Here is a 23,165-nt window from a genome sequence, read left to right on the forward strand (position 1 = left end):
AAAAGGAGTGTCCCGCGGGAATTTCAGTATGGTTTACCACCGACGCACATTTGTCTCCACCAGAAACTGTATCCAGGTCCCTGGCGTTATTTGCGCCGTTTCATTTACCATTGCAACCTCAGACTCGTCCAGCGTTCACAGACTCGCCACGTCCAAAATGTATACTTTGCTACTGAATTTGTTTCTGGTTTGATTATTAAATTTTTGAGAATTACACGCTCCGATTCGTCGCGAACGTTGAAATTTCTTTCCTGATACTTTGCTGATACCTCCTCACCCGTTACAGGATCGTCGCGCACTTTAGACAGGATTCATCGTACGTGTCATATTCCTTCCACAAAAATAGCCCCGAAAATTTATCCAAGCGAACGAGTAGCTACCGAATACTCGTGGATGCGACCCACTGTTCCCGTGTTAAAAGTTTAACGCTCTTAGGGACGTAAACAGATCCCTGGCGGGGAATTTATCGTCATAATACATGCTCGGCACAAGAAACCCGAACCGCTGCCAAAATATGCTCGCGACTCCGGGGGATACGCGAATGCATTCCGCGTTTTCTATGAATCTCTAATAAACCCCGTCCTCGTCGATTTCTCAAAACTGAAAACTCGCTGGCATCGATCGCGAACGACAACCCGATGAATAATGCCATTTGTCGGCGAATTACGGGAAACAACGTCCCGCGGGATTTCCGAAACAGGATTCACCTCCGGTGAATTTCGAGTAGGGTTTCCGATTCGATGTTGTTGTTGTTGTTGTTGTTGTTGTTGTTGTTGTCTTTCCGGGCAATTTGTTGTACTATATAGATACGACTGACAAGGTGTGCGATTGAACAACGTTGTCCTCGTAATACCCAAATAACTATGCTTGGGTAGTGACTGGACTGAGGTTGTCCATGCACGTAAAATATACAAAGAAAAAAAATGTGCACACTGACATCATGGCAATTGATACTTGTTTTGCCATCGAACCTTGCTAATTAAAGATGTGTCAAAATAAGCTATTAACTTAATACTATAATTATATATGTACTACGCCTTACTTATTCTGATGTGTTTATTGTTCATCTTGCAATATACAATTATAAAAGAAATATGTAACGTATAACTGGGTATATCTTTTAAAAAAAAAAACATGCAAATCGTATGCAATATGCGCAAAATATGAAGTTTTATAAATGTCCAGTGACGACGTTGCTTGTTGAATTAAAAAAACAAACGTGAATACAGCGAATCGTGAAACGTAGAATATACTGGTTAAGCTTTCGGTTGATAAAAACTTTTTGTTAGAAGAGTGACTGTAAAATGTATCAAACAGTTGTTCCCTCGCGTTCAGGCATTTTCTCAGCGCAAAAGAAATATTTCCAAGTCAAGGTCGACGAATTAACCCAAGAGACGATTCGAAGCATCCAAGGCGCGCTTTCCTCGCGCCGATTTCTAAAGACTCCGTCAAGGGCGAAGCACCCTCGCGCGAGGGATAACGAGGCGTCCAGCGAAGGGATGGGGATTCGCGCGCGCGGATATAGAATCTGAAAAGGAGCGAGCACCGAGAGGATATGGAGGCCGAGGACGAGAGGTAACTATGCAAATGCAAGAGTACATTTATCTCGGCACCACGCCCATGTATTTCCTGGGAACTTCCGGACGCATTGTCGGGGGCGAATCGAATCCCCACACCCCCGTGGCAATCGCCAAACCCCTTCACCTTGTCTCTCTTTCACCTTGCAGGGTCTCTCCCCCCTCCCCTCTCTCTCTCTCTCTTTCAGGCTCACCGTGTGTATGCCACCACCCGGGCCGATACTCGGGAGATTTACGGGCAAACTAGCCCGGTCCCCAGGGCTAATAGACCAGCAAGTTATGGGCCAATTCAATTTAATTTCGAAAATAAACAACCGCCCGACGGCGACGTTGGTCAATTTATTCCGAAATCCCGCGAGCGGATCGCGATACGGCGCGCCGAGGATGCCGTAGGTCAAGATCCTCGCGCAAGGAGCACGGGACTCGCGGTGATCCACGGATCGTACCCCATTCCGGCGGTAACCAGGGGACGTTAAATTAACCGTGTAACCGGAATAGACGTAAACAGGTTCGGAGAACCTAAGACGGGTCGCTTTGGCGACTCATTCATTTCCAAAGGCGGAGGAGAATGTTTGAAGTGGAAGTCGTTTGATTTTACGTAAGATAGGGGGATGTTTTTGTTTTGGTTTGGATCGATGAGTACAGTGTCAATAACTGTAGAAATTGCAAAAATCCCTTCGCCAATTTCCACACGTATTACAACTTAATAATACACAAAACAGAGAATCCATTCCACAATTCTAAACCATGAAACAGCTCCAATCTAACCATGTCTGAAAGTTGAGCGTTCCAACGCGTTAGCGGACTAATTTATGACGTTGGCGCGTCACTTTAATCAATCACAGTGTCTTACCGATAACAGGGTGCATCGAACTCCCTCGACACGTGCGTTGGAATCTTTCCGTTTATCACTTTAACCCGCCGCAAAGGCCACCCTATTATTGGACGTCGATATTCACCCCTGCCGGCTGTCGATACGCGGCCAGCAGCTCGTCCGCTCGCGCGTTGCCCGCACCCCCCTAATCATACTGTTATAGCGGCGTGTTGATCGTCACACGTGTAATTGGGTCCGTGGAACCCCGTGTATCCGTGTAACCCCGTTCGATTCCGTGTCCCCCGCTGGTCCCCTCCTCGACGCGAATTTGCATTTCTATCAACGCGCCGACACCAGACCCGCCCCCTCGTCATCCTTCGCGCGAAATCGACATCGTCGAGCGTCAAATATCCCCGAACCACCCCCGAAAACTCACCCTCGCCCTTGTTCCTTCCCCGTTCCTCCCCTTTCCCCACCGCATCGTTGGAATATTTGCTTGATGGATGAGCTCGCGACTTTTTCTTTGAACAGAATTTTTTTTTTGTCCTGAGACGAATACTTTTTTGGTTACGTGTCGCGTATCTGTGAACTTTATGCCTTGGTAAAGGTTTTCCCAAAGGGAGTTTCAATTCATGTTCAATTAAAGTTTTTTCAATTCAGTATTTTAAACAGCAATGAACAAACGTAATATATTCGTTTAATCCCGCTGTAATTAATTACTAAATCATCTTGACTATTTCACATATTTAAGGTGGTATATATCCCTGCACAGAGCTGTCGAACGATGTGTAACACATAGATAGCAAAGAAATTATTCTCTCTAGGGTAAAATTCTGTTCGATATAAAGCGCCACGTGCATCGACCCAGTGCGATCAGAGGCTCGTAAATCGCAGGGAGGAGTGTCCTCCCATGGATTTCCGGATTTCGCGGTATAAATCAGCGAGGTTTTCTATTAATCAGCCCGCACTGATCCTAAGAGATGGCGGAGATTAAACGAACGGCCAGTTGACCGAGTAAATAATCGTTTAAGTCGACGAGACGACGGTTGGTCGAGAAATCACTCTGAATTTTGTTTTAACTATTCTGGTCGAGTAGTGTATTGAGTTACGATTTCATCGACGAAACAGAGCAGGGACTGAATTGTTAAATAAGCTACAGAGCTATCAGGAGTTTAATAGAGTAAACTGAAACGGAAGTGATTAGTATTGACTTTAGAGCAATACCAGAAATGTATTTTAAACGAGAGTTCATAGTCTTTTCGAAGTGAGAAGAAATCACTTTTCCTTTTTGTTTTGTAATGGTACAACTATCACAGAATTAATAAAAAAAAAAAAATAAATTTTAATTTATATGATATAAATTTGCATCATTTTTCCATGCATCATCCTTTATAATCACAATGCCTATCTATTTATATATTTGGATACATAAATACATTACGATCATTGTTTTACAAATTATCCCCATTTAAAATATTCTCTGTGTAAGCAGACCTAACCCAGACCTAAAACATTTTCAGGTGCAACATCGTCAAATGACGGGACACCGCGACAAAGGCGTAATGAGCTGGAGGATCGAGAAAGTGATTCACAGTCGACAATTTCGTTTTTGTCCCGTTCGGTATACACGGGAAGCCCGACCGCATCTGATCCGCCTTTGTCAAGTGTATTCTACGACAGCAATATTTACCGCGAGTATGTTCCCGCAAATATCCGGTCAGTCGATACCAGTCGATACCATCGAGCGAGTGATCCGCGGAGCCGGTAGCTTCGGTCGTTCGATTTCTCGTCAACGAGACACACGCGACGCAAAGTGGCGTCGAGCAATCGATAGTCGACGACGTGTGACCGCAGGTCTGCAAGTTCCCAGCCTCTTTTGAGGTCTCGGCTTACACGTGCGCGGTTGAATAGTGGCTGGGGTGTTTGGGCCAGCGAACAACGAAGTCTGCGACGCAACGCTTCGACAAGCTTGCAGAACGAGCGAAAAAAAAAGGAAAGAAAAAAAATGTGAAAGGAAAAAGGGAACGGGTCCGTTCCCATTTACGCTCCGGAAATGTGACAATAAAATGACGCACACGCTTGACATACGTTAGCCGTTTCTGGATATTTGGAAAACGTTGAAATTTATTTCTGAACTTGTACAGTGTAGACATCTAGGGTAGATGATCAAATTTTTATGAACTCTTCAAAATTATTGCTTACCTAAAATTTGGTTGGGGATAGAAATGAAAGCACACTTAAAATGATACCTTTCTGCGTTGAAAGATATAGCGTTACATTTTTAATGGGGTCTTTACCACGCCAAGCACTTCATCATCGACTTTCTCCAAAATTCCGGTCGCTAAATCTGAATTCCACCCCGGACTGTCCTAAGAATGTCAGCGTGACGTGATCTTCGTTTTCACGTCGCTTCTCTTGATCGTTACAGAGAACTCTTTCAGATCTTCTCTGAAACTTTTCCACTTCCTGGCGACTGGTTCCTACGTAAGATTGAATCAAAGGGGTCCGCGCGAGCGGAGACCACGACTTGTAAAAAGCTGGGAACGTTGTTATAATACTTTTCTAGTACTAGGTTGGAACGTATCAAATTTTCTCGCTATTAACATTCAAAACTTTGAAAATAAAATGTTAAATCCGCAACGAAAAACAGAGAAGAGTTCGATTATAACTTTGGAATTTGTTTTTTTTTCGAAGAATCGAGTAGGCCTGTCAGCAAACCTCTAGCGAAATTGTTCTACAAAATAATATCGGACGAAATCGCAAGTACGTGACGATTTTGAATTTATAAACAAAGACGGAGAAGGGAAACAGAGGTCGACATAGATACGCGCATACGTACACGTGTACACACCCATAAATACCGAGTTTCAGCGAACCGAATTCCAGGAACCCCTGGTGAACCACTTCTGCGCTTCAAAACAAAACCGAGATCAACAAACACGCATGCATACAAATCTACGTGCATTCATACATACAGAATTTTGCAATCGTTGTTTTGTTTTTTTGCATTCGTGGACCGAGGGCAATTCTAAAAATCGGAAAATATCAAAAAAAATCGCCAATTCGAATGTTTGTTTTCCCACAGTTGCATTCAATAACTACCTGGGAAGTACTCTCTCGCTAGTTCGACTGGAATCGATTTCATTTTTTCATAGATTTCTAGGGGAACAAACATTTAAATCAAGCTTCCCGTTTCCCCTTTCCCGCTGTTCGCGGTTATTAATTTTGATTCGCTCGAATCCGATGTAGCAATCGAACAAACGTGACAGAGAACGCGACGTTTGGACTTTGACGAATGGTTTTGATCTCGCTGCGGCGAAGATACACATGCATCGACGGGTTTCTTCGCCCGTTGACTCTATCAGGTGTATTTTTCAACATCGACACATCGATGTTTCCATGACACTGGCGAAAAGAGGATTCGAACGCCGTAGAATCGTTGCGCTTGTTTATTGCAAAATTTCATCATAATAAACGAGAAGACTTCAAACTTCCCATTATCAAGCGTTTAAAGTTACAAAAGTTACTCGACTCTTTCTCGAGGATCAACTTGTACCTTTGTCCTGTCTTGCTTGCGAAACTTCCAAACGAGTATTTATTAATTACTATAAAGCGGCGCGTCTCTGTTCCGTCTATTAAAAGATTTTCAGCGCCGTTGAGAACTTGTTTCTCGAAAGTTTCAGCCATCAATCTACCAAAACTGATATTCGAATGCAGGAGATTCTTGTGTCTAAAACAATTTGTTGGATCGCAGATTAGCCCATTGAATTTTAATCGCAATACTAGTTTAACGTTGACATCAATAACCATTAGCATCATTATCTTTGTGTCAACTGAATTTACCATTGTTGTAAGTTCAGCCATTTAGCCACCATTGTAATCACGCGACTAGGTTGCAGGTGTACACACACGTACATGCCCCGAGAAACGAGAACACGCGACAGTTTGTTCCCTACATCCGCCTGTATTTTCACTTCCTACATCCAGGTTTTGTTCCTTTTCCATAATAAAAGATACGACAGCATCCCGACGCGACTACCCTTTTTCTGCTACCTTCCTTTTTAGGACATCGTAGCCACCGAATCACCGAGTCACTCGCTTCAGAGGTAGTCAAGATTTTGTTCGAATAATAGATAACGAGGGCACAATACACACACTGTTCTCGACTTAGCAGTTATTCAAATGAACTGGGTTCTGTAATTTCATGTGATCGTTCATCTGTGATGATTAATAATAAAATTCTTGTTTTGTTGTGTTGTGCAGAATATATAAAATATATACAAGGGAGCATTTCTATGGTTTTCTTTATACTGAAAGGAACCGAATTATTTTGGGGAATTCAAATGAATGAGAAAATTTTCCTTAAATAAATTCATGTACCGATAGATACGCGTTCACCTAATTTCATACTGCAAGTATTATTTCTTCCAATTTAGAGATACCTTCTTATCAAATATAAATTCCTAAAGAAAATACAAAAAGTACCGATGAAGATATTGAAATTCGGAAATTATCCGAGACCGCAAATGAATTTCTACTTATTTTCATTTTGTAATTGTACTTTTTATTCAACGAATAACGAAGTTAAACGATTTGCCTGGCTTTAGATAGATCACCAGCCTTCGATCTCGATTCCGAGGCGTCAAGATGTTGGATTATCCTTTGTGGCGCTTTCCTTCCATCCCCCCTGGCGTGAAAGCTTACATCGGTTGGCTTACATCATTATTCTGTCCGGTTAATTTCTTTAAACTGCGAGGGGAGACGCTGATCGAAAAGCACGGCAGGTGAAGGGGCTGGTTGGCGGGGGAAACCTATGTGAAACGAGATTAGCCTATATCTGGTTACAGCCCTTTCGACGACGTACTACACGGAGAGGATGGAGGTTTTGCGTACGGCTTCCTATTATTGTGTGTTTCGGAGTCAAGCATCGAAAGAAACGCGTTTGTCCGATTGCGGCCGACAAGAAAGCCACAAAATTCCTGACTCGACTAATTGCAAAAATTAGCTACTCCAAAATTGACCTCGTGTTGCGAAAAAAATGAAATGGACTCATCGAAGTGATTAAATATGCCAATTGCCAATTTTTAAGAAAAATTCAAAGACACATTTAAATTTTGATACATATTTGTTTAATTATTTATGATACATATCGAGTTAGATTTTTCTACTCCATGGCATATTCTGTGAATTGCAATAAAATATTGAAACTTTATTAAAATTTTATTAGTTTGCATAACGATCGTCTCGAAAAAGCAGTATACATCTCAGGCTTTTATTTGTTACAAATTCTGACAGTGCCAGCAGTCTATCGATCAAAGCTTTGCGTTACATAAAAATCCATTAAACATGATAAACGACTTCCTTGACGGTTAATGAAGTTTCTTCTTTGTAGTTGTTTACCTCGGCCCGTAAATTAATAAACTGGAAGTTCGCACGACGTCCCAGAGTTTACAACGTTTAACGAGGGTTTGCAAAGCTTTCGTGAAAATCCAAAGGAAGTCAAGTTGGTGCGAGTCTTGTTGATTTTTCGAAAATTCGCAGAAGCGAAGGTTTAAGGGCGGAGAATTCAGGATAATCTTCCTCTTTGTTAATTTGCATCCCATCTACTTAATATTTCAACGTCGTTTAAATAGACGAGTATGTTACAGGGTACTTTGAATGAGCCTCGAAGCATCGGTGGAGACGATTGAATTAAGCTAAGAAATTTCGTGTCGTCCAAAGAAAAATGCCACGCCTTTTTCCGCGCGGCGAACACAGTATTTTGCAAGTTAAACGCAAAAAGGACTGGTGTTTTTCTTTCCTGGAATTAACGTCGGTACTGTGGAACAGTATTTCTCACTGGCCATTATTCGTTCCCGTCAGCTCATTATTCGCTTCTCCTTCGCCGCAAAAGAACAAGGAAAAAGGATCAGCCGAATCTTTTTAATCACTCCGAGAATTTTTGTTTTGTTTAGTCAATTCTCCCTGTTCCTTTCGTTGTAACATTATTTCGTACAGTAGCCAACATTAAAACGACTTCGTGACCACTTCCTGAGCAAGACGTGACCCTGAAATGGTCTCGAACTTAAAAATTCAGAGCCAAACAACGAATCAACATACTTATAATTGGTTTTCTCCAACACTCAGGTGTTTCTCGAGGGTTTTTATTATCGTCGCTGCCAGTTTCGAGGAACTTTTTAATTAAATTGCGGTACACAAAAGAGACTAACAATAGCCGCCAGGAAATTGCTTCCTCTATATATGAAATCCATTTTCAAACATTCCCGACTTTTTCTATGCATGATAACAACAGAAATAACGACGTATCCGGAACTTTGTTCAATAATCCTTGACGTAAGATGCTAGGTACAAAATTCGTTTATTAAAAAATGTACAGAGGATCCTTCAGCTTGATTTTTCAGAGCTTGAATCGCCACAAAGAGGAAACCCCCTCATTCAAATTACCCTTCATGAAGCCTTGGCATATCGAAATTGCTAACTATCGAAAATCAGAAACGTACACGTCATTGCGCGTGACAGTGTGGAAGGAAGCATTTCCTGGCACGATTTTCCAGAGTAAATCAGGATGGTATCGACGCGGACCATTCCTCCGCGAGAACGGAAGTCATCAGGCAGATCACGAAGTACGATATCCGGGTATTATGGGCAATATTCGAGGCCGGAGTAATAGATAACCGCGGGAGGCAATATTAGCAATCGATCAAAGAAACTTTACGTCCATATGGATTTCGCGTGCGCGGCAAAAACTCACATGTTAATAGCGGCCGTGCATTATTCGACGGAACCACGTGACCGAGCAATTTTTCTCCCCTAGCAAAAACCCTGATAAGCGCTCGCGATTCGAATTCGACAACGTTTCCTTTTGCCAGCCCGGTTAACGCCGTCGTTTGGAAACTGTCAAACGTATTGCTGCACGGTCCGCGTCTTTTATGTAAGGAAACAAAAGAGTGGTTCGCGTGCTACGAGATTTCATACTATGAAATCCGTTACGAAAGGCCCGTGCAATTATTTCACCGCTGACAAAAAGAGATGGAGAAATACACTGCACAACAATTGTTTGAGCTCACCAAAGTTTCACTTTTCCCGTTTTATCTTGCAATTTTGAATTTTTAAATTTTGAATTTAGATTTAGTATCAGCACCCCCAAAAAACCCTGTGTATCGAGTTTTATCCAAATCCAGTCACTCTTCCCATTTTGGTCAGCCGTATTAGATCCACCATTTTGAACTTATAAATGTTGAGTTTAGATTCGGAATCTGATACTATTCTATGGTATTCTTAATTATATTTGAATGAAGTCAACCAGTTGTTGCGTATGTATTTATATGAACGATTCGATGAAAAAGGAATTTTTTTATCGCTGCCGTGGCTCAATGTTCATCGATACATGGCAATTTAATTAATTTGCGCGGGTCGACCTTGTCGGTAGAGGTGAACTTTTCCGTGGCACCGATTACACAATAATTTCATTAATTATCCCGTCACCATTAAGCCACTTCACGTGCATCGAGACAATTTTCGTTCCGTAGTATACGTAATCAGTAATTATCGTGAATGCTACGTGCAATGAATCAATTATGCTCGCGCGGTGCAGCAGATATAGTGGCAAGGATATCTCGAACGTTTTGTAAAATCGTCGAGCGATTATATAGAATAAAGGATATGGTAATAGTCTTTCGTGAAAGTCTCGATTAGGCGAAGTTGAAGTTTCCACGTAAATTCTTTTCAAAATTAATTTTCAAGAGTTGTAGGTCGATAGTTGAGTTTTATCGCGGGTAACGCAATTTACGCATAATGGATATTTAAGTGGCCGTGTAAAATGTAGTGGATTTACGTAATTCTTATAATTCATCGAAATTGTGTGCCTCGTCTAACTGGTACGATGCAGCTAAATCGTATAAATAATGTAGGCAATATGACTGACGCGAGTCAGGCAACTCTTGTGTAGTGAAATATGCATAACTCATGTATCAAATGTGTCTCATGCGACTCATAAAATTCATGTGAGTTATCTAATCCGGGAAATCACAGAAACCGTCTAAAAATTAATAACAAAGAACATTCTAACGAGAATCCATTCGTGAATAATTCAGCATGCAGTCATTGCATACAATAATAAAATAATAAAAGTCTGTATCAAAGTTCGTCACATTTTCATCATTTATCACAAGAAAATAATGAAAATACAAACTTTCGTTATCGATGTACTCGAGTTTAATACCTCATTGTACAGAGCTAGTCAACGGTTTTTACTTATTCCTGATCGCGAGCAACGATCGACGGAGGAACAGCCGCTATAGCGATCCCAGCCGGAACACGCTGCCACGCCTGTTGAACTTTTTTTTCGTAGAAATGTATCGTGTTGTTTTCATAGGAACTTTGCATTCATCGGTCTAACCAGTGCAAAGACTAGTTCCGACAGGTCGCATAATTTAAAAGTTCTTTCAACTCACGCTATTTTGCATGCTGTCTCGCTTAACGGACGATCGCGCCCCCGCTAACGAAGATTACGCTTTTTTTTGCTCCTTCGCGATGCTATCAGCATTCTATTATTATATTCCAGTCGAAAGGGATTGTTAGTCTGCGGACAACATAAATAGAGTGGTTGAAACGCGAATGCACGTAACGTCATACGCAGATAGTTTCATGAACATGATACGCTGTACGATAAGACTTTGCAATAATAGTCTTTTAATTTTTTAACGTTATTCCTTCTCAGAGTACAATTCAATTTCTTAACACTGACAATGTTACACAGAAAAATCATTGGCTCTTCGAATACGACAGTTTCTCTCTGGCCATGAGTTTTCGATTCCTCTAAGAAATTAGAATCTCGTGGAAATTTTTTGCAGCGCTCTTTTTGCACTACGAAAATACGTAATCCCAACTATTGTCAACTGCCGAGATGAATAGTTATTGATTGCCTGTGCAGCGTACAATGAGCAACAGAATATCGCGCAGTTCGATTCAACGTCGCGACAAATATTATTTACAATATCGTGTAAATTGTACCAAAGTACAAACGCAAACGCATTGGGACTTCGCAATTTACGTTTCCCTTTGTGACCTCACGCTAGGTTGTGTTTGTATAATTTCAGAACCCATTGGAACACCAAGCGTACGTGTTGCTCCCGATTCACGCGTTTTGTATGCGATAGAAACCTGCAAAGTTGTCCTGTACTACACCTTCGTTCCAATTGCGTTTGGCGACGACTTTAATGGCTTCGTTTTTCTGATTCTTTTCTGCGATTCGCGCTACTCGTCCGCGAAACGATATCGTTACACTCGCGATTCTAATTTAGATAAGCATGCTTCGTTGGATTTGGAATATTTCGGTAAATCAAGGGGTGTTCCGACTGTCTAACATTGTATGGTAAATCTTTGCAGTCTCGAACACAAGAATTTATTCTAATATGTTTCGACTCTGAGATTTGGGTCATCCTCAATAGCTGTACGTATGGTAATTACATTTCATTCTTCTAATTAACGAAATTGAACTCAGAGCTCGGTATGCTCGGAGAAATATTTCACAAATTTTCAAAATTAACAATGTACAATTTTGAAAATTTAACGGAGTTAATAAAACACGATGTTTAAACCGTAGCTATTATTAACTTCCTCGGGTCAAACCTTAAATAATACGTGCTGGAAATTCATTATTAACGAGAATAGATACAATGGAACGGTCTCATTGCATGAAATGAACGTTAGCGACGGTTTCGTGATTGCAGCAATTGCTCATGTCGAATTTATGCGGAACCGTTTCGATAATAAAGCGATCGTGTTAAACGATCGACCACATAGACGATTAATTTTATGTCGACGAAGTTAGGGAATCTAGGGGATCATAAAATTAGAATAATTACTTACGACCGTGTTTTTGCGCAAAGTCGATGTAACGAACAAGTATATGCGTGTACGTATTAAATAGAATCAAGTTTCCCAAGGGCTGCAAAAATTAGTTTAACTTAAACAGCGGCGAACGCCGAGCGCGATCCACGCTAATGAACACTTCTACGCGATATTACATTAACGTTACACAATAAAGTTAACGTTATTATTTATAAAGTAGCTACGCCAGTAATTTTATTTGCGTTGCTATTCAAGGCGTTGCGAAGGGTCAGTAATTTTATTTACTTTATTAATTTAAAAATTGTATATTTCAGCGTCGATGACTAAGGATCGAAGAAATAATTTCGTCCTTTGCTTCTTTGTGAAGATTATATTACATTTTTAAATATTTCCTTGCTGATTCTCCTTTATATTAATTAATAATATTCGCAGCCAGAATTTGTGTAAATTACGTGATTTTTACTTTCTCTCAAAACATGAAGAGTAACTTAGTTTTACCTGAATTGGGCAAAAATGGCACGTGTTGAAATGAGGAAATGTTAAACAGAATGATTTTGGGTGTCATATTATTAATGGCTACGAACTGTCTATAATTTAAACGACATAAACGGCAATGAATATTAAACTATTTTGCAACTCATCGATCGAGTTCAGTAAATGAAAAGCCGGAGCGAAACAACGCGCAATACGAATAATATAATTTCCTGAACAATATTATTACAATTGTTACATAGGTAAACGCTGTATTGTGAAGGAAACAGAGCTTGAAATGTGCATCGACGAAATATACATACCCCTTATTCATTATTTTCAATGGAAATCCAAAACAAATAATCCTTTTAACAACACTCGGTTAATTTCGTTCCATATTTATCAGTTTCAATTCATTTATATATACTCGTGCACTTTTCAATTAAAATGACGTCAAATATTCAATCAGGTTTTCGAAATGAAATATTTTGGTAGTTTCTTTACGAGATATTGAAAAAACAAAGCTGTGAATTTTCCATTTTTCCTTTTATTCTCACATACTTGAACTCACCGTAAACAAAATTATGTAAAAACCAGCATCGTTATTTCGATTAACAAATTTAAATATAAATTATATTTCTACTATTCAATGTATGTGTAATAATCCCCACCAAACAGATTTCCCTTCAAGTCAACCACTTTTAAATACAAAAATTATTAGTTACACATAATTCTGATTTTCGCGCGTCCAAGGTTCAACCCCCTGGTCGTTCCGTGGTCCCTTTCGGGGGGCGGGTTCACTCGCTGGGCACGCGAGATGCCCAAAGAGGGTTTTTAACATTCGTCGCGTGTTGCATACCGTCGTTCGCCTACATGAAAGGCGAATTGCCGGTTCTGTCGGAAATATGCATACGCACGAAACGTAACGCACGCGACGGCGAACGGAGGGTCATCACGGGATCGAGAGTCGACCGTCGACGCACACATCGTTGAAATTTCACCGACCACCGATCGATACGAATTCGCCGGATGCCGACGAATACGGGGAATGGAGGCGATCGAGCCGTGATCACGGTATTTCTTGTCCGCGTGCAACACGTCGTCCGAGTCGACAAATTACTTGCGGGTCGAATTCTCCGACGAATTTCGGGAAAATGTTTAGAATAGTCGACGGTGATCAAACCTCGGTCGAATCGACGAATTTGCGGTGGTCGACGGAGGTCTCGACTGGTGAATATTAGACGCTGAGATTATTGTCAGACCAGTGCTTCACAACAGGTGGGACACGCGGTACGGTAGTGTGCTGTGACCACAATGTGCGTGTGCCATGAGAGAATTTGGTATAAATTGATGAAAAGACCATGTCTGCTACGTAGTTATAGATTCATTCCGATATTAGAGTTCGATCTCTTACACTAGATCGCAAAAGAGACTGTTCTCTCAGAGTAACGTGTCTCGCTTCTTTCTTTTTTGACGATAAAACCGAGCCGAATGAAGCGAAGTAAAATAAATACACGATCACAGAAAACGTACGTTGTAACTCATTCCCGCACATGGAAGAAGCTTAGACGGTGAATTCGTATCGTATTCGAGTCAGCACTTTCTCCGGGTCCTCGTTCGTTCCTCCAAAAGGATGAAAAATCCTGGACTTTAATCTAGAACTCCGAGCGGAACAAAAAGGGAAGAGTCCGGGCTACGGCAGCTGGAAACAGGAATTTAAGCAGCGGAGGATATCGATTGATTAGGCGATTCGTGTTCGGCGATCCGTGAACGATAAATCGTAACGTGATCATTTGGATGGAGGTCAAGAGATCAAGCTTGTTAAGAAATTTCCAAAATTGTTTATTCTGGGCAAATACACGTCTTTTAAATTTAGATCTTGACACTAAGCCTACCCACAACCGGTTAAATGACCGTTTTCAAATTTGTGTATACAGTTTTTATGTTCAACATATGAATTACACTGTATTATATGTGGCTGCCAAAAACTCGTGAAAATTGTCTCGGAATTGCTAAAAGTGAGGTACCCTTTGAAGAGGATACTTCGACACCTTGTGAAAAGCTTGACATGCTCGCGATAAACACGTATCGAGGCTCCTACGCGAACCTCGAGCATCGAGAGCGACGCCTTCATAAAATCCTCGTTACCGTCGTTCGTTGCTCCTCCAGCGTGTCCGCTCCACTCGCGATTATCCGTTCAGATTGCCACGGAGGGAGGCGTTTTCGCAAGAAGAACGGCCAGTTTCCCGGGATGCGAAGAGAGAAAAAAAAAATCGACGTGCGCATAATTTCAGTCGAACACGTACATTGTTGTCCCTAGGACTGACCACCAATGAAGCTCACGTGCCGTTCCTTGCGTGTACCTGGGGGCTGCACTCGTGCACTCCCAACCCCTGGCATGCCGGAGTTCCATGCTTTCAGTCGGGGCTACACTTAACTCCTACACGAGCTCGCCTCCCATTCAGATAAAATGTGCAGTAAATAAACAGGCTAAAGCTATTATCCGCGACAAGGTGTATCGAATCGATGGCGAGCGACGGCTCGCTAAATCGAGCAAGTTTACGGCCCTCGGATCGACTCTGCCGATGTAGAGACGCTCGCTCTCCTCTCGGTGATTTCATTTTATTACTGGGGGGGATCCCGTCGACGTTCTGGGGACAACAATTTTAATTTGGGACGATAGAATTTGGCGAGGGAAAAATTAAAACAGCTCGTGGGCTACAAGATCAGTGCAATGATTATTCACAGACCTTCTTTGGGAAGACCAAAGGCTTCATCGATGCTTATCCAAGGTTTAATGAAGAATGTAGTCTATATACAGTCAGTTCCATAAATATTCGTATCCTCCATATCTATTGAAGAAATTTGTTTAAATTAAATGGTAGGTTTCATGTATCCAAGTGATGTATATATAAATACATACACGTATAAGCTGCTTTATACAAATATTTGTATTGAAAAATTCATTTGGTAATATAAAAACTGTTATTTAATTTAGCGAAACTTCTTTGATAGACATAGAGAGTACGAATATTTACGGGATTGAGTGTATACAACATCCCTCTAGCAGATATTCCAAAGAAAACACGCGGAATCCTCGCGTTCCCCCAAGCTCGTCCCGATATGCCTCCCAATTCCGATTCCGCCAACGGATTACCGTTGTCATCTTTTTCCAATCGAGTTCAGCGCGATGCGTTCCAGTTTCAGCGGATAGGTCAAGAACGGTCCGGCTCGAAAGGGGATTCTCTGGTACGCGCGACGTAGGAGGCATTAACGTGGGAAACATTTCGACGATCCGTACGGCGCGTTGCGAATTCCACGAGGCTGATAAGGCTACGACCGGAGTCATCAGATTAAATGATTCCAGCAGCGAATACGTTAGAGCGCCGAGAATAGTCGAGTTCCCGGGCGATATCGAACAGACAGGACTTTGCGGCTCAAAGGGCTCTCGAGTTCGGAATGGAGGGCGGGGAAGTGACCCAGAACCGAGCTGACGGCAGGTCTAACGCGAAAATAATGAGACCTGTAAACCGGAAGCTGCTCGATATCGGCGACAAGATCTCACGTGCGCGTATCATCTATCTTCTATGCTATCGCTGCGCGATGTACCGTTTTGGACATGCCCCCCCCCTCCCTGCCTGCGCTTACGATTCTACGTGTTTCTTGTTTCACCTGGCAACGATTCGTTTCTGCGTCCGTGTGCGACAGAGACAGGCAAAAAATTGGAATAAAATGTACCGGGAGATAGGCTCGTAGATTATTTTTCGATGAACAGTAAGTGTTTGTTGATTTATTTCCATAGTCTGTCTTGTTTTGAATTGTTACCGGTGTATATTTTTCACCGTAAAGCCATTATTTTCTCTGTTTTATTTATTTAGTTATTCATTTATATTGTTTGTGTAGTCTGAAATTTATAGGCGTCACGTGTTTCTCTTCAGTGCAGAAATAGTGACGTCCTGCCAGATATGTAAATATCAGCTACCGTATGCTGATAAAAAGAACGGCTTCCTGCAGTTTTTCCAGCCAAAGTCCTGGCGACTTTCACTTCTTCGAGGCAATCTGTTCGATTTAATCTCCCAATCCTGAAGTTTGGAGTTTACATCGCTAGTTCGCTCGCGATACGAGCTCGAAATTAAAGCTAGCCACTTCATCCTCGGCGACTTCGCAGGATAACGCCGAATTCCCTTATCAGCCGTATATTCCCTGGAATTACACTTTACAAGCTTGTTTACATTCGTACGGGGTACCTGATAATTTTTACGTAACTGCATGCGCAGTCACGCGTACAGCGACGTCGCGCTCCTTCTTCGGTGTTTGCATAGAGCGTGCAGTAAGCTGCATGCTTAGACAAACACGCACACACACGCCTGCAATCCATAATCCCTCGTGTACGTGTTCAGCAAACAGTATCGCTGGCAGCTTTCGTCTATACGTAGACGGATACGGTTTATTTGCAAAGCTGTATGGGAGTTGACCCGAGAATGTAATCGTTCATTGGCTGACCTTGGTTTCAGATTCGCGAGTAGGTAATTAAAAATTTGGATTTTTCTCTGTGCGAGGGCCTTGAGTTTTAAATTGTCGGGTCTTAGAGTTTTGGAGAAGCTGAAAATAAATAATTGATGGGGTTGTAGTAGGAAATATCATGTATCAAAATTAAGGGACGATAAGCTTCATGTTTCCAAATAAATTTATATTTGTAAATATATACACGGGTGAAGTTTATTCGTGTACGCATTTATAATGAAAAATTTTTCTTCGATAGATATAGAGGGCATGAATATTTATGGGACTGACTGTATGTATGTATATAGGTGTGTAATCAAATAATTTGTACGAAAATTGAGACTTATAAACGTAGAAATTAGCCGAATAAGCGGTCGAGATAATATCCATAAAGCTTTTGCACAGGGTAGAACATACATTAGGAAATAAACATTATCTCGATAAAACCACAGCCGCATGTGAGAAACAAGACGGAAATATAACTACTTCCCACAGAAATACGTCGACGCGCGTGTCCTTTATAGCGATCGTTAAAACAGCACGAGGGGACCCGCCATTAGAAAAATCTGGTTTACCTTAACTGGTCCAAATGGTGCTTCATAATTTTTTCCCGCCACCTTCTCTGAAATTCTACGCTGCAACGAGAATATTATCGCTCGCCGCGAAATTTCACTTGCCGCTATCCCGTTCTCTCGTAACGGTTCGACCCAGAGCGAGAAATACCAATTGCACCGTATTATTCTGTGATCATAATTTCTATTATCTGGAATCAAGATTCCACGAGTGGCCAGCCACTTTAAAACAGTCACACCTGAGTCTCGCGCGAGGTGCCCTTAGCAACCCCTTGACCAGAGGAAGTCAACATATAATATCAGAATCCAGTAATGAAATCAAGTAAGAAGCCACGTATAAAGCGAACAAAATTTTTTAATTCGTCAAATTAAATTCCGTTTTTACTTAGGAGCCTTGTATAAAGCGAACAAAATTTTTAAATTCGTCAAATTAAATTTTGCTCGACTTAATGCTCCTCGAATTAACGCTTCTCTCGTTTCGTGTCATTTTTTTTTTTTCAATTAATTTTATTTTATACGTACACTTTGTACATTTCTCACTGTAAGTTTCCGTTTGAATTTCTGAAGGGCATAATCACCGTGATATACGACGCCAGAAACAACGGAGATTCGTGGGGAGGACATCCGAGAGTAAGGATCGAATGGAAATTGAATTAAAAGGGTCCTGTCGAACACGAGACGCGCGATATCGGCAGCTGAACTGGCAGAATCAACGAGCGTGAAGTTTTCAGGTCGATAGAGCGCGTAAGAGGGGTCCGAAGACATCGGTCAGAAAACCAAGATGTAAGAGGATGAAAGAGGAAACGGAAGAAAAGGAGTTGCACGGGGGTTGGTACGTCCTCGACAACGAGGGGTCGAGGGGGGACAATCGAATCAGCGGAATCAAGCTCCCACGGTCGAAAGGAGCGGGCAATCACGATCCACCGCGAATTTAAATGTTGCAAGTCTGAGAATTTGTGAGTGGAACGATCGTGCCTGGAAATCATGGCCAAGGGACGGGAAATCTAATGGCTGATTCCCACCAGCGCTCGAGGAATGCTCGCGTCTGAGAACGAAATTGAAAGATTGTTTTAAATGCGAGCATTCACATCGGAATATAGTGCGACAGACTTTCTGAAATGTGATTAAAATTCAAGGGATGAATTTGTCAATATTCTAGACAGACATAACTGTTTACCTTTTCGCCAAGAAACATTAATTTTTATAATACTTAAAGTGTTTCACATATTAATTTGAGTAGCAGAAGTATAAGTGGCATGAACTTTTAGGACGACCTAATATTTATTAATGCGTTCTAATTAATAACTTTTTTCCTAATCGTCGGTATAAGGATGCCAAAGGGTGAGCCGATGGGATCGAAGAACCGCTCAGGTCGCGTCCTCAATTTTCAAGGGATGGAGGAAATGTGACGTGCACGTGCTATCGCAAAATCCACCCACTAAACGAGAAATTTTAACCCTCCGCGTCGTTGACTCCTTACGAGCTCGCCAAGGCGATATCGATTTCGATATGGGATCGTTTATAGTGGTAGGAAGCGTCTTGCGATATAACGATTAACCCTTCGCTTGCGAGCGGCGTGTACGTAAGTTGCAATTGGGGTTGCTCCTGTTTTCGTAACAGGGGTGTGTTTACACTGTTCTGGTCGAAATTTAGTTGTACGTTTCTGTGACGATGTTCCCTTGCGAAACGTTGTTGCATTAATGATTCGAGAGGTGGAGCAGAGTTCGTGGGGATATATCGTAAGACGTGGAATTAGGTTTTAGAGATAGACCCTACACGTGTCGAACGCCACGTGTATTAACGTTTTACGAACCTGATCATCGTGTACATCGACTTAGTTGCCTCTGACAACTATACTTGTCAGACCAGCTTTCGTTATACGCAATCGCGTTCTATTAAACATTAATAACAATTACGGTTCAGAATAAGTAAATACTAGCTTCCTATTTTCACCCCGACCAGAAAATAACGCGATCCATTTCGTCCCAACCAAGGGAACCAAGAGATGCTAAAATTTTCATGCGCGGAAACGCGAAAGTTACAAATTTTCGCAACGAATACGACAGGTTTACGTCTTCATAGCTAGCGAAACTTCGTGACACTCTGAAGCTTCGATGGGTTCAAATTGCGTGCACGGAGTGTTGATCGGTCGACGTGGGCGCCGTAAGTATTTCACCCCATTGATGCTCCAGCTTTTATGGGGAATTTACTGGCACGTATAAACGAACGTGACGTCGAACGTGTTAAAATTTTAGACCTTTCTGTTCGCGGAGACTTTACAACAACTTTTACGACACCTATGAAACCCATCTCCGGTCTATGCACGAGTAAACTCTACTTATATTCCATTGGAAACCATTATTCGGAGAGAATCATTTCGAGATGGGCAATCACAAGTATCAACAGCATCGGTGGTTCAGTGGTAGAATGCTCGCCTGCCACGCGGGCGGCCCGGGTTCGATTCCCGGCCGATGCAAGTTTTATTTTTTTCTCCTTTTTATTATTATTATTTATTTTTTCATTACCGCATCAGCTTGTTAGCCATTAGCGATCACTGTGAATTACATGTTCAACATTTATATAAATATGTAAATCATAATATAGTTAATATTAAATGCATCTTGTATAATATTTTTACATACAGTTCATGTTGCATCTGAAATTGCGTTCTATAAGTAATTTTGTTAGGAATTCAGCACTTTCACTTTCACCGTGACTACGATGCTGACACAATAATTTTTTAGTCTGTTTACCGCATAGATGTCTGTTACGTGAAAGCCTTGTGCAATTATGTCTTATTTTATCATGCACGTTCACTTTCAACCTTTCCCAGACTATTAAACCATTGAACGATGCGTTCTCGTACGAAGAGATACTTTTACTCGATATCTAATTATTTCAGAATTTTTAATTATTTGACCGGAAGCTTTCGAAATGGTAGTGTGGTGGGCATAAACTACCCCCCCCCCCCTCCTCCTCCTCCTCCTCCTCGCTGCTATTGCGAGGGTTAATGGTAACGCAGAGCACAAAGTGTTTGAGAGACTCTTTTTCCACGGAAAGGAAATTCAGTGCGCAGAGTGGGTGAAATTACCTTTCAGTCGCTTCAAAGTGGATACATTATTTTTCTCGGTATATCTCGACAACCATGGAAGACAAGGGAATATTTTTTAATAAGATCTAAAAGGAATGGTATTGTCTCCCCAGTGAATTCTTTTCACGCAAAAAGGGAACGCGGAAACTTACTACCAAAGTTTTATTAAATCACTTTCGAGTTGGGAAACCTCTTGTTACCGAACTAAGCTTTCCGCCAGTAACAACGTCTGGAAGTTTTTATGCATTTACTATCAGAAGAGTGCGGAAAAGTCGCTTGACTGCGAATAATTAATTCTCTCTATCAATGTTTAACGTACGCGATGTACTCTTATTTATAGCAGTTGGAAGTTTCTATACTGTTAAGTCTACAAATGGTCGTTGCAATGGTATCGAATATTTAATTCAAAATAGACATAAGACTGTTTTCTCTCGGATTTTATAGACTGCGCGTTTTATATTATTTATCTATATTATATTGTATAATCTTTGCGTATGTAATAATGTGTAATCTTAATATTACAACAAATTTTCGAATATTTCACAAGAAATTAGCCAATTATTTCTACAAAATAAGAATTCTCAACAAAGATTACATTTCATTAAATTTGAGATTTGAGAAGGGACGTGAATATTCGAAAAGGGAGAGGCTCGAGTTACTCGTTTTGCGAATACGTACGAGAGTATTGTGACAAGCTGACATTTTGAAGAAAGTTGGCGTAATCACGGACGCGAAGGGCGGTGGTTCCATTTACATGGGTATTAAGATTTAATAGAGAAACTTCATGCCGAATGCAATTGGAATTAGCGCGAACGCGAGAATATCGTCGTTTTAAGCACCGTTTCAGGGTATTGCCTCTAGTGCCAAATTACCATGTCGAACAACAACGGAGTACGCATACAGAATTAAGTGGATCCGAAGGGTCTGCACCCTGATTAGGCTGCCTGCTGTGTAGGGTTTACACGGCGAATGTGCCAGCAGTTTTCGCGATAAACGCGATTCAACTTACTTCTCCGACCGGTTAATTGAACTTCGCTACTGTTTGAAAATGCTCAAACCTTTGCTAAGGATCCCTTATTCGACGTTCCACAAGAATTTCAACTCATTTAACTCTATTCATTCCAGTTAAATGACTCGACTGAATAGTATATACTTTACATGGATAGTGCGTAAACATTTATATTTTAATTCATTCGAATTTAAACTGGCTTTATTAATTTTAGTTGAATTGAATTTTTCAGCCATCAAGTACAGAAAATTATTTAGATTTCAATTAAGTAAAGTGTAATTACTCTCAAATATGTCTTCTATGAGCTTCTCATCAAATTTCTACTTATAAAATCTACTTTCACATTTGAAATCGACCTAACGTTACTCCCAGCACCACAGATATCATACATTGGAATATAAATATCGCCAAGGACTGACTCCAATAGGTCTGAATTTGGAACTTTTGGACAGTTTCTAGCGCGATGCACACATTTCATGGGTACCAGGTTCTTTGACCATCCACGTATGCACTGCAAAAGCTCACCAGGGGACCGTAATTAAAGGAAACCAGCCAACTAATTACGGTCGTTCCTGTAGAGGTGTCTGTTGGTCTTGAAGATAGGGTTATGATACACCAGTCGCCATTCAATGGGGAACACCAAATTCTACGGAACTTGAATTGAAGTTTGGACTGTAGATAAACTACTCGCCCTAAATAACAACTCCATTCAAACGTAAATTTAGTTGAATTCCGTCTCTCCTGCCGCAACCACGCGCAGGCCATTGGGACTCGTTATTTCACTGATAATCCATTAATTAAATGAATATATGTAACTTAAAAACGATGCTTCGTACTGTATATAAAGTTTATATTTTTTTCAAAAATTCATAACAAATTTCCCTGCACGAAAGCTGTCCCAAAACTGTACTTGACCGTATTTGTACAATAACAAATACACTCGTTCCAGAATATAGAATTTGTACCTTCCACGATTCTCAAACTTTCACATAAGACATAAACAACCGAAAGAAGCGCCACTATAAACGAATTAATTACCATAAAACTTCTGGTGAAAACAGAAAGCGGCTGGCGTAAAAGAAGCTACGAAACATCAACGACAAGTTCGCTTTGAGTTGTCCTCTCAAAGATACTTGTAACGGAGAGCAGACGTAGAAGTTCGAGTAGCTACATAGTTTTGGCGAAAGTACATAAGTCTTTGCTTGGCCCCGGAGCCCAGCGTTTTCCGTTGTAACGGAACGCAACGACGAGTCTCTAATGAACTCGTTTCGCTGAT

At 41.2% G+C, this 23,165-nt stretch overlaps 1 protein-coding gene and 1 non-coding gene across 4 annotated transcripts in view; one reads left to right on the plus strand and one right to left on the minus strand.

The window, feature by feature from the left end:
• Positions 1 to 23,165, minus strand: part of LOC128875564 (zwei Ig domain protein zig-8-like) — a 357,618-nt gene that overhangs the window by 161,844 nt on the left and 172,609 nt on the right. The window lies entirely within an intron of this gene.
• On the plus strand, positions 20,195 to 20,265 carry Trnag-gcc (transfer RNA glycine (anticodon GCC)). Its single transcript has one exon. It is a non-coding gene; the product is annotated as a tRNA-Gly (tRNA).

Source organism: Hylaeus volcanicus, chromosome 4, assembly GCF_026283585.1.
Source record: "Hylaeus volcanicus isolate JK05 chromosome 4, UHH_iyHylVolc1.0_haploid, whole genome shotgun sequence".
NCBI classification, from domain to species: Eukaryota; Metazoa; Arthropoda; class Insecta; order Hymenoptera; family Colletidae; genus Hylaeus; species Hylaeus volcanicus.